This window comes from Bactrocera neohumeralis, chromosome 4 (assembly GCF_024586455.1).
Source record: "Bactrocera neohumeralis isolate Rockhampton chromosome 4, APGP_CSIRO_Bneo_wtdbg2-racon-allhic-juicebox.fasta_v2, whole genome shotgun sequence".
In the NCBI taxonomy this organism is placed as follows: Eukaryota; Metazoa; Arthropoda; class Insecta; order Diptera; family Tephritidae; genus Bactrocera; species Bactrocera neohumeralis.
In genome coordinates this window covers 58,197,093-58,211,250 of record NC_065921.1, presented here as the reverse complement: position 1 = coordinate 58,211,250, position 14,158 = coordinate 58,197,093, and the positions used below count along the sequence as shown (strand labels likewise).

General features: G+C 36.1%; 1 pseudogene; it reads left to right on the top strand.

Annotated features, from left to right (window-relative positions):
- Positions 1–447, top strand: part of LOC126755796 (uncharacterized) — a 114,680-nt pseudogene extending 114,233 nt beyond the window's left edge.
- Positions 448–14,158: the final 13,711 nt, after the last annotated feature.

Here is a 14,158-nt window from a genome sequence, read left to right as displayed (position 1 = left end):
TTTCGACATGCTTTTGGACCGTGCAAAAAGCTGTATTGAAGCAGAAGGAGACTATTTTGAATAAAATAAATTGATTTTGCCGAAAAATATATTCTTTCGGTTTTTTTTTAAGAAAACGCCTTGTATTTCAGAAATTCCAATCCTCTATTCGAGGCGTCTTATGAGTTTGCTCGCGGACCGTTAAGTGGCCCCAAAAAACGGGACCCTCACCTGATGGTGAATTGGTGTTTCCGTATAAGAAAGCATTGACGATGGGGGCTATGTATTTGGGAACTGAAAGTAGCGGAACAACGCGATCTATGGTTGAACCTGGAAAAGGCACACTTCGGTGATCACACCTGTGAGAGCGCTAAAATTGAGGTATATGTCGCCGGGCGACTCGAACTTCCCTTCATAATGTGTGCGGAAAACATTTCGTTAAAATGCGTTCCATTTAGTTTTTACTGAACTGTTCCATTTGCTGCGCAATCCCGATTGAGTGGAATTTGGAGCAACTCGGTCTTCTGCATCGCGTACATGCTTACAAAAATCTAGTGTTGCACGACGAGTCACCGAAAATTTGCCTGCGTCATGAGCTAAGCGAGTTGCCATATGGCAAACTGATATTGATCATATTAGTTTAATGCTGACGCTTTTCGTGGCGATATTATGTCGCATGTGGCAGGGGCCTGGTCACGCCTATCACAGCAGATACTAGATACTAGAGGTTCGAGTATTGGTTGTATGGCAAACCACTAGGCGCAGAAGTGTAGCAGTCTGACCGAATATGATATTAATCTTCTCGAAAAACATTAGAATTAGCAATTTCATTGCAACCTGTTATATTTCTTTATTTATAACCAAAGTCGTGAATTTTGTTTATTTTGTGCCCTGGTTAGATTAGCTTAGGCCTGGTACGCTTCCATCGCTGAAAGTAAATGAAAAATCGTAAAGCTCTTTATTTCGCAAGGACGTGATCACCAAAGATTGTATGAAATAAGAGATACTAATTTTGGCTCTGTTGAGCATATGGAAGGGTGAGTTTTATTCATTAACAAAATAATCTCATTTAGAGGTTATACCATACGTGCGAACCGGTCGTTTTAAAAATTATGTTTTTATTTTTTTTATCACTCAATACCCAGGGCAGATTGATAAAAAAAAATGCCTTTGAAATATTAAATCCTAATCTTGACTTATTTTCCGCTGTTACCTTTCCTTTCCTTTGTTACACTTAAATTTAATGTTTTTTATTAAACGTTTTCAAAGATGTACGTTTGCAGTAGAAAAGCTTGCCTGAAAAATATAAACCCAAAACAAGACACATTCAATTTGGATATTGAAAGTATGAAACCACATTCTTAATTGAAAATAAAACTGTAAAAACCTCACTAGAATTATATGAAACTGAAATGAAAAAGAGAAGAAAAGAAATCTATAGTTATATTCAATAAGTGGTATATAAAATATGTACATTACGGTTCATAGGTAAACGAAAATAGAAACATTTAAACAAGCACACAAGAAAAGAAAGGAAGGGTAAGAAAAAGGAAAAAGGAACATAAATAAAATAAATTTCATTGTAGAAGAATTTGTTAAATAAAAAGTAAAAATATGTATGTATTTAGTTAAGTATATATATATACGTACAAGTACATTTATATATTATCTCTTTTAGAACAACTATATAAAATTAGTAATAAAATGATTTCAAACAAATTAAAAATTAAAAAAAATTGTTGCTTTAGCTTAGATGTTGTTAGCAAACGGAAACGAATTGATTTTACTTGGATATTTTTTATTCCACCTTGCCTTATTAAATTTATAACTATATTTTGCTTGTTCAATTTTGAATTACTATACAACTTATTTCATTAATCTTATATATAAAAATGAAACCGTTTTCGTTGTCACGGCATCACGCGTGAATGGCTGAACCGATTTGGCTGATTGTTTTTTTATTGTATTTGTTATTATTAGGAGAAGGTTCTTATGTAAGAAAAAATTACGAAAGTTGCCGGAAAACCCCTAAAAACAGCCCTTTTCTTTTTCCCATACAAACGTTTTATTTTGTATATACATATGTACATACATACATATGTACATACATATGTAAGTAGAAATGATTGTTTGTTTGTTAGTAACGCTAACGCACGAGAACGGCGGAACCAATCTTCATGAAATCTGAGGTTCTTCGCTGTGGATCTGGAAAGGGTTAGATATAAAACAAAAACCATATACTTTTCTTAAGGAAATGTCGAAAAATTGGAAATTTCCAAAAAGTGACTTTTCATACAATCCGTTTTTGTTTTGTTTTTCAATATTTTGTTCTGTAAATTATTTGAATCTTTCAATTTCGGTTGCTTGCTTTTTTATTCCGGCTATTTAAAAGAAAAATTATTGAAAATTGTTCAGTGAAAACTTTATGTGTGTTTCAAACGAAGTGATCAATTACAGATTGAAATTTGTTACGAGGCAACGAAGACTAATATCGGTCGGCGTTCTTTTTGCCATCAACGTATCAACATGAACTACATACATGAGACTCCCAGGATTCGATGACATATGTGTGGAATTATGGATCGCTGTCAATCAGCAAGCGATCATCACGATAATACAGCAAGATTTTTCAAACAACAGCTACGATATTTGATGGACTTTATCTTGAAGCAACGTATGTATATTTTTTTTTTCTTTTTCGTTGGAGTGTTTTTTTACGTGGAAGACCCCACAATCTGCGCCAACTACCGTGGGATTAGCCTCCTCAACATCGCATATAAGGTTCTATCGAGCGTATTGTGTGAAAGATTAAAGCCCACCGTCAACAAACTGATTGGACCTTATCAGTGTGGCTTCAGACCTGGAAAATCAACAACTGACCAGATATTCACCATGCGCCAAATCTTGGAAAAGACCCGTGAAAGAAGAATCGACACACACCACCTCTTCGTCGATTTCAAAGCTGCTTTCAGCACGAAAAGGAGCTGCCTTTATGCCGCGATGTCTGAATTTGGTATCCCCGCGAAACTAATACGGCTGTGTAAGCTGACGTTGAGTAACACCAAAAGCTCCGTCAGGATCAGAAAGGACCTCTCCGAGCCGTTCGATACCAAACGAGGTTTCAGACAAGGCGATTCCCTATAGTGCGACTTCTTCAATCTGCTCCTGGAGAAAATAGGTTCGAGCTGCAGAACTAAATAGAGAAGGTACCATCTTCTATAAGAGTGTACAGCTGCTGGCGTATGCCGATATATTGATATCATCGGCCTCAACACCCGCGCCGTTAGTTCTGCTTTCTCCAGGCTGGACAAGGAAGCACAGAAAATAGGTCTGGCAGTGAACGAGGGCAAAACGAAATATCTCCTGTCATCAAACAAACAGTCGTCGCACTCGCGACTTGGCTCTCACGTCACTGTTGACATTCATAACTTTGAAGTTGTAGATAATTTCGTCTATCTTGGAACCAGCGTAAACACCACCAACAATGTCAGCCTGGAAATCCAACGCAGGATTGCTCTTGCCAACAGGTGCTACTTCGGACTGAGTAGGCAATTGAAAAGTAAAGTCCTCTCTCGACGTACAAAAGCTAAACTCTACAAGTCGCTCATAATTCCCGTCCTGCTATATGGTGCAGAGGCTTGGGCGATGACAGCAACCGATGAGTCGACGTTACGAGTTTTCGAGAGAAAAATTCTGCGAAAGATTTATGGTCCTTTGCGCATTGGCCACGGCGAATATCGCATTCGATGGAACGATGAGCTGTACGAGATATACGACGACATTGACATAGTTCAGCGAATTAAAAGACAGTGGCTACGCTGGCTAGGTCATGTTGTCCGGATGGATGAAAACACTCCAGCTCTGAAAGTATTCGACGCAATGCCCGCCGGGGGAAGCAGATGAAGAGGAAGACCTCCACTCCGTTGGAAGGACCAAGTGGAGAAGGACCTGGCTTCGCTTGGAATATCCAATTGGCGCCACGTAGCGAAAAGAAGAAACGACTGGCGCGCTGTTGTTAACTCGGCTATAATCGCGTAAGCGGTGTCTACGCCAATTAAGAAGAAGAAGAATGTATGTATATACAAGTATGGTGCAGTCAGATGCTGGATGTACTCTGTTGAGTTACAAAAACGAGGTTTGCCGCACGCACACATTCTTCTTTGAATGGTGGATGGTGGTTACACCAGATCAAATTGATGAAATCATTTCTGTGGAAATTCCTCATGCAGAGAAAGATCCATTATTCTACGAAGTGATGAAAACCAATATGGTGCATCCTTGCGGACACCACAATCCCACTTGCAATAAATGCACGAAATACTATCCACGTGGTTTTCTTTCGGAAACGCAAACTGGAAATGATGGATATCCACTCTATCGTTGTAGCTCATCAGTCGACAATGGCATGACATTTACCATTCAACTTAGAGTAGTGAATATCGAAGTCGACAACATTTGGATCGTACCATATTCGCCACTATTGTCTAATTCACATTCAAAACTCATGCCAATGTTTGATATTGTTGTTTGGTGAAATTGAATTTTCCGACAGTTCCACCTCCTTTTTGTCAATTCACTTCAACGAAATATGAACTCATCACGAATGTTTATGCCAAATTGGCCAAATTATCGTAACTACGATTGCATGGGTTTTCCCGAGTTACCCATCTTCTCTGTACATTTACGCACCGGAATAGAAACCAAAAAATGTTGCTTATCAAACTGCGTGACATTGAAAAAAATTTAGAAAAATCGAAAATAAATGATTTTTAACACAACGTAAATTCAACTTTTTTTTCTTTTCAAAACACATAATTTCACGCAGGACAACGAATGCGTTGTTACGGCATCACGCGTGAATGGCTGAACCGATTTGGCTGACTTTTGTTTGTAGTTTTCTAATAAATACTATGTACACGGTTCTTATGGAAAAAAATATTAAGAAAATCTCTCAGAAAGATTGAAAAATATACATTTCATTTTGCATATTTAAAAAAACGCGCGTAACAAATGTAAACGTAATTCAATTTAAATGTCAACGTCATTCAATTAAAAAAAATTGTGGTAATCTGTTTTCATATAAATTTTATTAAGTTTTTGATAAAGTTCGTTTTGTTTTAAAGCTAAGAAGTTTTTTGTTTGCTAATAAGTTTTTATTAATCACGGTAAGTTAAATTCACCTTATATCAATTTTTGGTAACTTTTGCTGACTACACAATATTACAATTTGGTATACATGGATAAACAGAAAAAATATGAGATCAATTTATTTTCAGTTGGATTTTCGTTTTTAACAAGGCCACCAACCAGACGTACAAACAAAGATCAAATTGATGAAATCATTTCTGCGGAAATTCCTGATGTAGAGAAAGATCCAGTATTAAACGAAGTGATGAAAACCAATATGGTTCATGGACCTTGCGGACACCACAATCCCACTTCGGTTTGTATGTCTGACAATAAATGCACGAAACACTATCCACTTGCTTGCAAACTGGAAATGATGGATATAAACTCTATCGTCGTAGCTCATCAGACGACCATACAACTTAGAGTAGTGAATATCGAAGTTGACAACTTATGGATCGTACTATATTCTCCACTGTTGTCTAATTCACATTCAAAACTCATATCAATATTGGTCTTGAACGATACGGTCGATACGTGAATTGCAATAAAGCGCTTTGTAGGGTATTTACTTTTGCAATTCATGAACGTTTTTCGACTGTTGTGCGTCTCGCAGTTCATTTGGAGAATGGCTAAAGAGTGTTTTTCAACCCAGAGAATACAGTACACCCAGCGGAAACACCTCCAACAACAAAATTTACATTGACGAGTTTTTTCTCAACTTGCGTCAGTGATTCGTTTGCGAGCACATTGCTCTATTCGGAAATACCTTGATATTATACATGGAATGCATCGACGAAGAAATAGTTACGTAGAAAGCAAGGCCAACCAGTAGATTGACCTCCAGGTGTGTTCTCAACTAATTCCTTAGGACGAGTTTACATAATCCACCCAAAAAACGACGATTGCTAATACCTTCGGTTGCTATTGATATTTCCAACGTAAATTCAACTTTATTTTCATTTCAAAACACATAATTTCACGAAGGTCAACGTATGCGGGGTCAGCTAGTATACTATACAAGTGCTTTTGCTCTGTATCTGATTTTATAGAATTTCATTTTCATCAATATTCGAAATGGGATCATAACATATCAAGCCACCAGACACCGAATAGTGCCAATGGCTCACTTTTTACAGAAATAGCGGTCAATGCTCTCGTAACGAAATTCGTAGACAATATTTTTATAATAACATTATGCCTTTTTATCAAAACTGGATTAAATCTGACCAATACCTCCAATATATCTAATGTAAAGATTTTCGAACTTCCAATTGACTTTTCAATGAATTTAATCCTTCCCCAAACTTTATGCCATTAATATATATCGCAGTATTGAATGTTCGATAACAATATTATATTTTTATTCCAGTTTTACGCAACTAATTTCAGAACATTATTGTTTAACTTTTGTTTAATATCACAGGTCTTTCAACAATGTCATAGTAAATACGACACGAAAATTATGAAAAGCCTGAAAAGAGGGAAATCTAGAATGGTTGAAAATTTGTTTTCAAAAGCAATTTAAGGAACAACGTTGATTCAATTGAAATAAAGGGTGATCCATTTCGTGGCTTCCTACTTTTTTACAGAAAATTTTGCTCCTAGGTCAGAGTCGAAGCTGGATTGTCCGCATAGACTTTACGTTTACATTATCCCCGCAGGAAAACATATAACGATGTGATATCATACAATCTTGGTGGCAAATCGACCGGCCTAAAACGTGAAAGTATCTGCTCACCGAAGTGTTCTCTAATAAATCAATTGATTGACGCTCAGGGCGATTATTTTGACCATAAGTTGAGCAAAGCGTTTACAGAACGTGAGTTTTCGTAACAATTCACGCGTAGGTATTTTCGTGATGAAATGCCAAACAATGCTGAACAAAAGAGGCATGACAGGTTGACACGACTCACACGTGATCCGTCAAAAAAGGCTATTGAAAAAAGTACCTCTACTTGGATCGCCCGTTATAATATATTAGTTGTACTATTATTTGCCTTAATCCTACCATAACTAATGTTAAAAAATTAACAATTTATACAAGAACGGCAAAAAATTTATGAACCTTTCAAAAGGTTTAATATTTCGAGAATGTTTGTTTAAAGCGCTATTGATCGTTTTTTCCAAAAGTCTACAATTTATGACAGAAAGAGAAGTGACAGCTCCACCGTTAAGCAGTACTCTCTTCGAAACGAAGAATCTTCAGGCAAGATTTTGCTCTCTGGAAGTCAAGTGCATTTAATGGTCTACTGATTGCGATCAGAGTTGGAGAAATACGGTCAGTCAAATACCTCACAGAAATTTGGAAAGTGTCAAAAAAGCTTTGGTTCGAGCAGTGTCGTCAAAGGAAAATAGAAACTGTGCACGCTGCTATCGATCAACGAAAAGCAAAAGCTGACCATTTCAAATATAATTGTTTACATTGCTCTTTTAATATATTCATTGTACTCTTGCAACTAGTTGCAAGATGAGTTCGTAGATAGGCCTAATGACCACTGTCACCCCCACAAAGCGCTATTAACCGGAAACCTATTAAATGCAATGTGGGCTAAAATTTTTGAACAAATGGGCGTGGGCCCGCCTTCTAACATGTTTAAAGAACACATCTCCTAAGCCACTTTACAACAACAAAATTCGCTGAGTATAAATCGTATAACAACTTCTACCGACAGTGTGGAAATGGATAAATGGATCGGACGATAACCCCACTCACTCCTCCTATAACCGTTAAATGACTAAAAGCGGGATAAATCAATAACAGACATTAAATTTCACCACCGAGATGGTATGAGAGAGTTTTATGAGAGCCGGTATGAAAATTGGACAATGGGCGTGGTACTGCCCACTTGTTTATGAAATCCCTTATCTCGGGACCCAACCAAACGGATTTTGACGAAATTAAGTATGCAACCTTATTTTAACAATCCTTTGTCAGAGTGTGATAATGAATGAAAGCGGACCACAACCACGCCTTCCTCACACATGACACATTTTTGAATTTCTTTTGATTATTTCACTTTCCGGTAAACCAATCAAGAAGCAATAAATATAATGAAATCAAACTTTGCACGAATAATGTCTTTCGCGTGTGCCATTTTATAACCAAAAATTATTTAAATCCAATAACAACTTTTTAAGGCCCTAGGTACCGAATATGTGGACCTCTGTACCTATAGTTAACTTTTGACCGATCGAAAATGTCGGTCAATGTGTGATATATGTATGTGGATACAAGGTGCATGTTCGGTTGCACCCGATCTTAGATCTTCCTTACTGGTTTTTGTTTACATTTTTTATTTTAAACTAGTTGGCCCCGCAGTCGTTGTCCTGCGTGAAATTATGTGTTTTGAAATGAAAAGGTTTGTGGTTTTTCCTTATGTTTTGAGTGTAACGCAGCTTGATAAACAACATTTTTTGTTTTCTGTTCCGGTGAGTAATAATGGACACAAAATTTGGTTTTTCAACTCGTGAATACGCCACGTAAATCTGGTCGTGTGAAAAACATAGCATTTCCAGATTTATGCCACGCACTTTCAACGACTGTCCTTGTGACCTATTGATTGTCATCGCAAATGCAATTTCCAATTCGAACTGAAATGGCAAATCGTTGGAAATCAAAGAAATTCAAGAATTAAGCATTCTGCCCTTTGTACTTGATAGCTGCGTCACAATCAGTCGGGTTCCATTACACAGTTTCGGTGCACGAGGATTGCGAAATATAATACATATCCATCTTTAAGACGTAGATGATGCGGCGGCATACCAAGCCTCTCCAAAGAATTTATAAATTCCATTGGATAATTCACGGCTTCGTCTTCATTGTCAAGACGATCAATCGATTTGTATGAGCGCAAACCTCCCGGAATTTGACTTTGTATCTTCCAGTTTACTGGTCAACACTGGTATTTTTGGCTGCTAAATTTCCGCGTGCACTCAAGCAATTGTAGTTCCCATAATTTGGTAATCGTCCGGATAAACATTCGTGATAAGTTCATCTTTCGTTTAAGTGAATTGACAAAAGGCAGGTGGAATTGATATCAAACCACTGGAAGAATCAACCAGAATTTTCCCATTTCCAATTTTTAGCGAATACGATGTTAAATGTTTTCGGCAATGTCATTTTTGTTCGTATTCCATAATTGACGCGGATTTGAAGTCTGATATGTCCAAATGATCATCGTGAAAAGTGTGCGAACTGGCATGCGAAGTATCTATCGCATCGTCCATCATTTGATTCCAGTGATTATCATGTTCCAGCAATTTCAAAAGAATATGGTACGAGCTATATGTTGTCAACTTCGATATTCACTCCTCTAAATTGAATGTTAAATGTTCTGCCATTGTCGTCTGGCGAGCAATGCTAATACAGTGGATATCCATCATTTCCAGTTTGCGTTTCCGAAAGAAAAGCATGTGGATAGTGTTTCGCGCAAGGTCCATGAACCATATTGACATCGTGACGACCTTGCTGATTGATAACTATTCAAAAATTTCATAACCTATGGCCACTTTGCATTGCAAGTGAATGTAACAAACATATCTGCCCAGCCATTATTCCCCATGTATGTATGTTGCATGTGTTTTGGGCTGCCAATGTATGTTGGTGGCAAACTAAACGCCGACCGATATTAGTGCGACCTCTTCCTGGTATCGTAACAAATATCAATTTGTAATTGATCACTTTGTATGAAACACACACAAAATTTTCACTGAATAATCTATATCTATATACATAAAAGAAAGTGACGTTAGTTACTACGCTTATAACTGGAGAACGGCTGGACCGATTTCGGTGATTACCACCAATTCGGACAGGTCTCCGCCCAAACAAGGAGAATACTTTAGAAAATTCTGGAAAATTTTCCGAAAAAAAAATTATGAAGAAAATAAATTTTCAAATACGATTTTAAAAAGGAAATAAAAACGAACATGATTTTAAATGCTGGCGCATAACTCAAAAACGCCTGGACCAATTTTGCCAATTCTTTTTTTAAAATGTTCGTTGGGGCTCAAGGAAGGTTTTTATTCGAATAATTGCCGGAAAACCCCTAAAAAGAGCCCTTTTCTTTTTCCCATACAAACGAATGAGTGCTGTTAGTAACGCTAATGCTCGAGAACAGCAGAACCAATCTTGATGAAATTTTCAGAGGTTGTTCGCTGTGGATCGAGGAAAGTTTAGAAATAAAAAAACCGTATGCTTTTCGTGAGAAAAGTCGGAAAGTTGGACAATTAAAAAAAAAATAACTTTTTTTCATACAAATTTTTTTTTCAACTTTTTTCCTTTTGTTTTTCAATTGTCAAATTTGTCGTTTACTTTCTTTATTCCGGTTATTCAAAAAAAAATTATTGAAATTTATTCCGTGAAAACGTTATGTGTGTTTTACACAAAGTGCTCAATTACAGATTGAAATTTGTTACGATGCCACGAAGAGGTTGCGTTCGTTTTAGCATCAACAAAAGTATGTATATTGACAGCCCATGGCACATGACCGAGTATTCACAGGATGCGATGACATACGAATGAAATTATGGACCGCGGGCAATCAGCAAGCGATCGTCACGATCTCAGAGGACAACTTTTCAAACAACAGTTGCGATGTTTTGTAAACTTTATCTTAAAGCAACGTATATGTGGTGCTGTTAGATGCTGGATGTACTCTGTTGAGTGGCAAAAGAGAGGTTTGCCGCACGCACATATTCTTCTTTGGATGGTGGATGGTGGTTACACCAAATCAAATTGATGAAATCATTTCTGCGGAAATTCCTGATCTAGAGTTAGAAGCAGAATTATACGAAACCAATATGGTTCATGTACCTTACGGACATCACAATACCACTTCGGTTTGTATGTCTGACAATAAATGTACGAAACACTATCCAGGTGCTTTTCTTTCGGAAACACAAACTAGAAATGATGGATATCCAATGTATCAGCGTCGCTAACCAGATGACAATGGCAGAACATTTAGCATTCAATTTAGAGGCGTGAATATCGAAGTTAACAACACATCGAAGTCGACAACATATGAATCGTACCATATTCGCCACTGTTGTCTAATTCACATTCAAAAGTCAAGTCAATGTGGCGTATTGCAGTTTGGGTGTAATCGATAAAATACGTGTGTAAATACGTCATCAAAGGAAGCAACATGGCGGTTACTGATCTTGAACGATACGGTCGATACGTGAACTGCAATAAAGCGCTTTGTATGATATTTACTTTTGCGATTCATGAACGTTTTCCGACTGTTGTGCGTCTCGAAGTTAATTTGGAGAATGACCAAATAGTCTATTTCAACACAGAGAATACAGTACAGACAGAGAAAACACCCCCAGTAACAAAATGAACATTTACGAGTTTTTTCTCAACTTTCGTCAGTGAACCGTTTGTGAGAACTTGCTCTATTCGGAAATATCTTGATATTATACATACAATTACAATTACAATTGCTGGAACATGATAATCACTGGAATGAAGTTCGCACACTTTTCGCGATGATCAGCCATCAAATTAGCGTCAATTATGGAATACGAACAAAAATGACATTGCTGAAGACATTTTACATCGTATTCGCTAAGAATTGAAAATGGGTAAATTCCGGTTGATACTTCCGGTGGTTTGATATCAATTCCATCTTCCCTTTACCAATTCACCAAAGATGAACTCATCACGAATATTCGGACATTGGACAAATTATCGTAACTACAATTCCTTAAGTGCACGCGCAATGTTAGCTGTCAAAAATACCGATGTTGTTGACTTAAACTGGAAGATTCAAAGTCAAATTCCGGGAGACTTGCGCTCATACAAATTGATCGATCGTGGAATTTCTAAATTCTTTGAATAGGCTTGGTATGCCATCGCATCATTTGCGTCTCAAAGTTGGATCTGTCGTTATTATGTTCCACAATCTTCAGGCGCCGAAACTGTGTAATGGAACCTGACTGATTGTGACGCAGCTATCGAATACAAAGGGGCAGAATGCTTAATTCTACGAATTCCTCTGAGTTCTAACGATTTGCCATTTCAGTTCAAACGTATTCAGTTTCCAGTGAAAATTGCATTTAAGACACAAGGATAGTCCCATAGTGTGTGGTATACATTTGGAAATGCTTTGTTTTTCACTCGGCCAGATATTCGTGGCCTGCTCACGAGTTGGAAAACCATCTTTTCTATACACCGGAACAGAAACCAAAAAATGTTGTTTATCAAGCTGCGATACATTGAAAAAAAGTGAAATGATAAATTCAAGTTTTTCATTTTTAAACACATAATTTCACGCAGGACAACGACTGCGGGTTCAGCTAGTATGTATATAAGAATGAAACCCGTTTTCCTTTGACACGACATAACATGAAAACGGCTTGACCGATTTGGCTGAAAATTGGTGGGGAGGTAGCTTAGAACCAGGGTAAGGACATAGGATACATTTTATCTCTTTATGTTAAAATTTAATACAACTCATAAATACAAAAATTATATTTCAAATCATATGCATTTGTTCAAAATTCATGCTTGTATTGATTCCTGATTCCTGATTGAGAATTTCATTTCTCCAAAAAAAAAAAACACAAAAACAATAAAAAACCTCACATCTATATATAAAAAAGAAAGTCGTGTTAGTTACACTATTTATAACTCAAGAACGGCCGAAGCGATTTGGCTGAAAATTGGTATGGAGGTAGTCTAGAACCAGGGTAAGGACATAAAATATTTTCCATCTCTTTATGTTGAAATTCAATACAACTCATAAATACGAAAGTTGTATTTTAAATCATTTTTAAATCATAGACATTTGTTAAAAATTCACTTTGTAGGAACTATTTGAGAATTTCGTTTCTTCAAAAAAAAATGTGAATAAAGAACAATAAAAAATTAACATTAACATAACATTAAAAACACCTCACGTCTATATATGTACATTAGGGTGATTCAAAAAAAAAATTATTTATTTTTTTCAATTGGTACTCGCAAAAATAGGTTCCTAGACACCTCTAAGAAAGCCTCTCCAAATATGAGTTTTTAATTGTAACGGGAAGGTCCTCCCCCTAACGGTTTTCTATTTTTTCTTATTATCAGATAGAAAAATTTATATCTCGCTTCCAACTACTTGAAAAAATATCTTGTTAATTAGGTTTTGTAGAAAATTGAATGCTCTAAAATATGGTCTCTTATGATTTTTTCGTAAACCCAACCGTTTAAAAGACATTAACGGTTGAAATTTGACTATTTTTGGAAAAATTCTTTATTTCTTATTAATTTTATAACTCAATGAAAAAAAAATTATTATGAAAGATGAAACACATAGTTTTGTAGGAAATTTACTGCTCTATAAAAATGGTCTACTATGATTTTTCGATTAAGTTAAGCGTTTACGAGATATTCATCGTCAAACATCAATGCATATTAAGGTGGATCAAAAAAAAAAAATTTTTTTTCGTTTGATACTCTGAAAAATAGGTTCCTAGACACCTCTAAGAATACCTCCCCAAAAATCTATTAATAATAATTTTTTTTTATTGAGTTATAAAATTAATAAGAAATAAAAAATTTTCTCAAAAATAATCAAAATTTAACTGTTAATATCTTTTAAACGGTTGGGTTTACGAAAAAATCATAAGAGACCATATTTTAGAGCATTCAATTTCCTACAAAACCTAATTAACAAGATATTTTTTCAAGTAGTTGGAGGCGAGATATAAATTTTTCTATCTGATAATAAGAAAAAATAGAAAACCGTTAGGCGGAGGACCTTCCCGTTACAATTAAAAACTCATATTTGGAGAGGCTTTCTTAGAGGTGTCTAGGAACCTATTTTTGCGAGTACCAATTGAAAAAAATAAATAATTTTTTTTTGAATCACCCTAATGTACATACATAAAAGAAAGTCGTGTTAGTTACACCATTAATAACTCAAGAACTGCGTTTCTATTGTTACACACCGACGCAAAAATTCGGTTTTATTACGATTAAAGAGCACTCAAACACTTCTTCGAATCTGTCATTCATTGTTTTTGTTCGATCTATAGTTGGGATATGCTGGTTGTT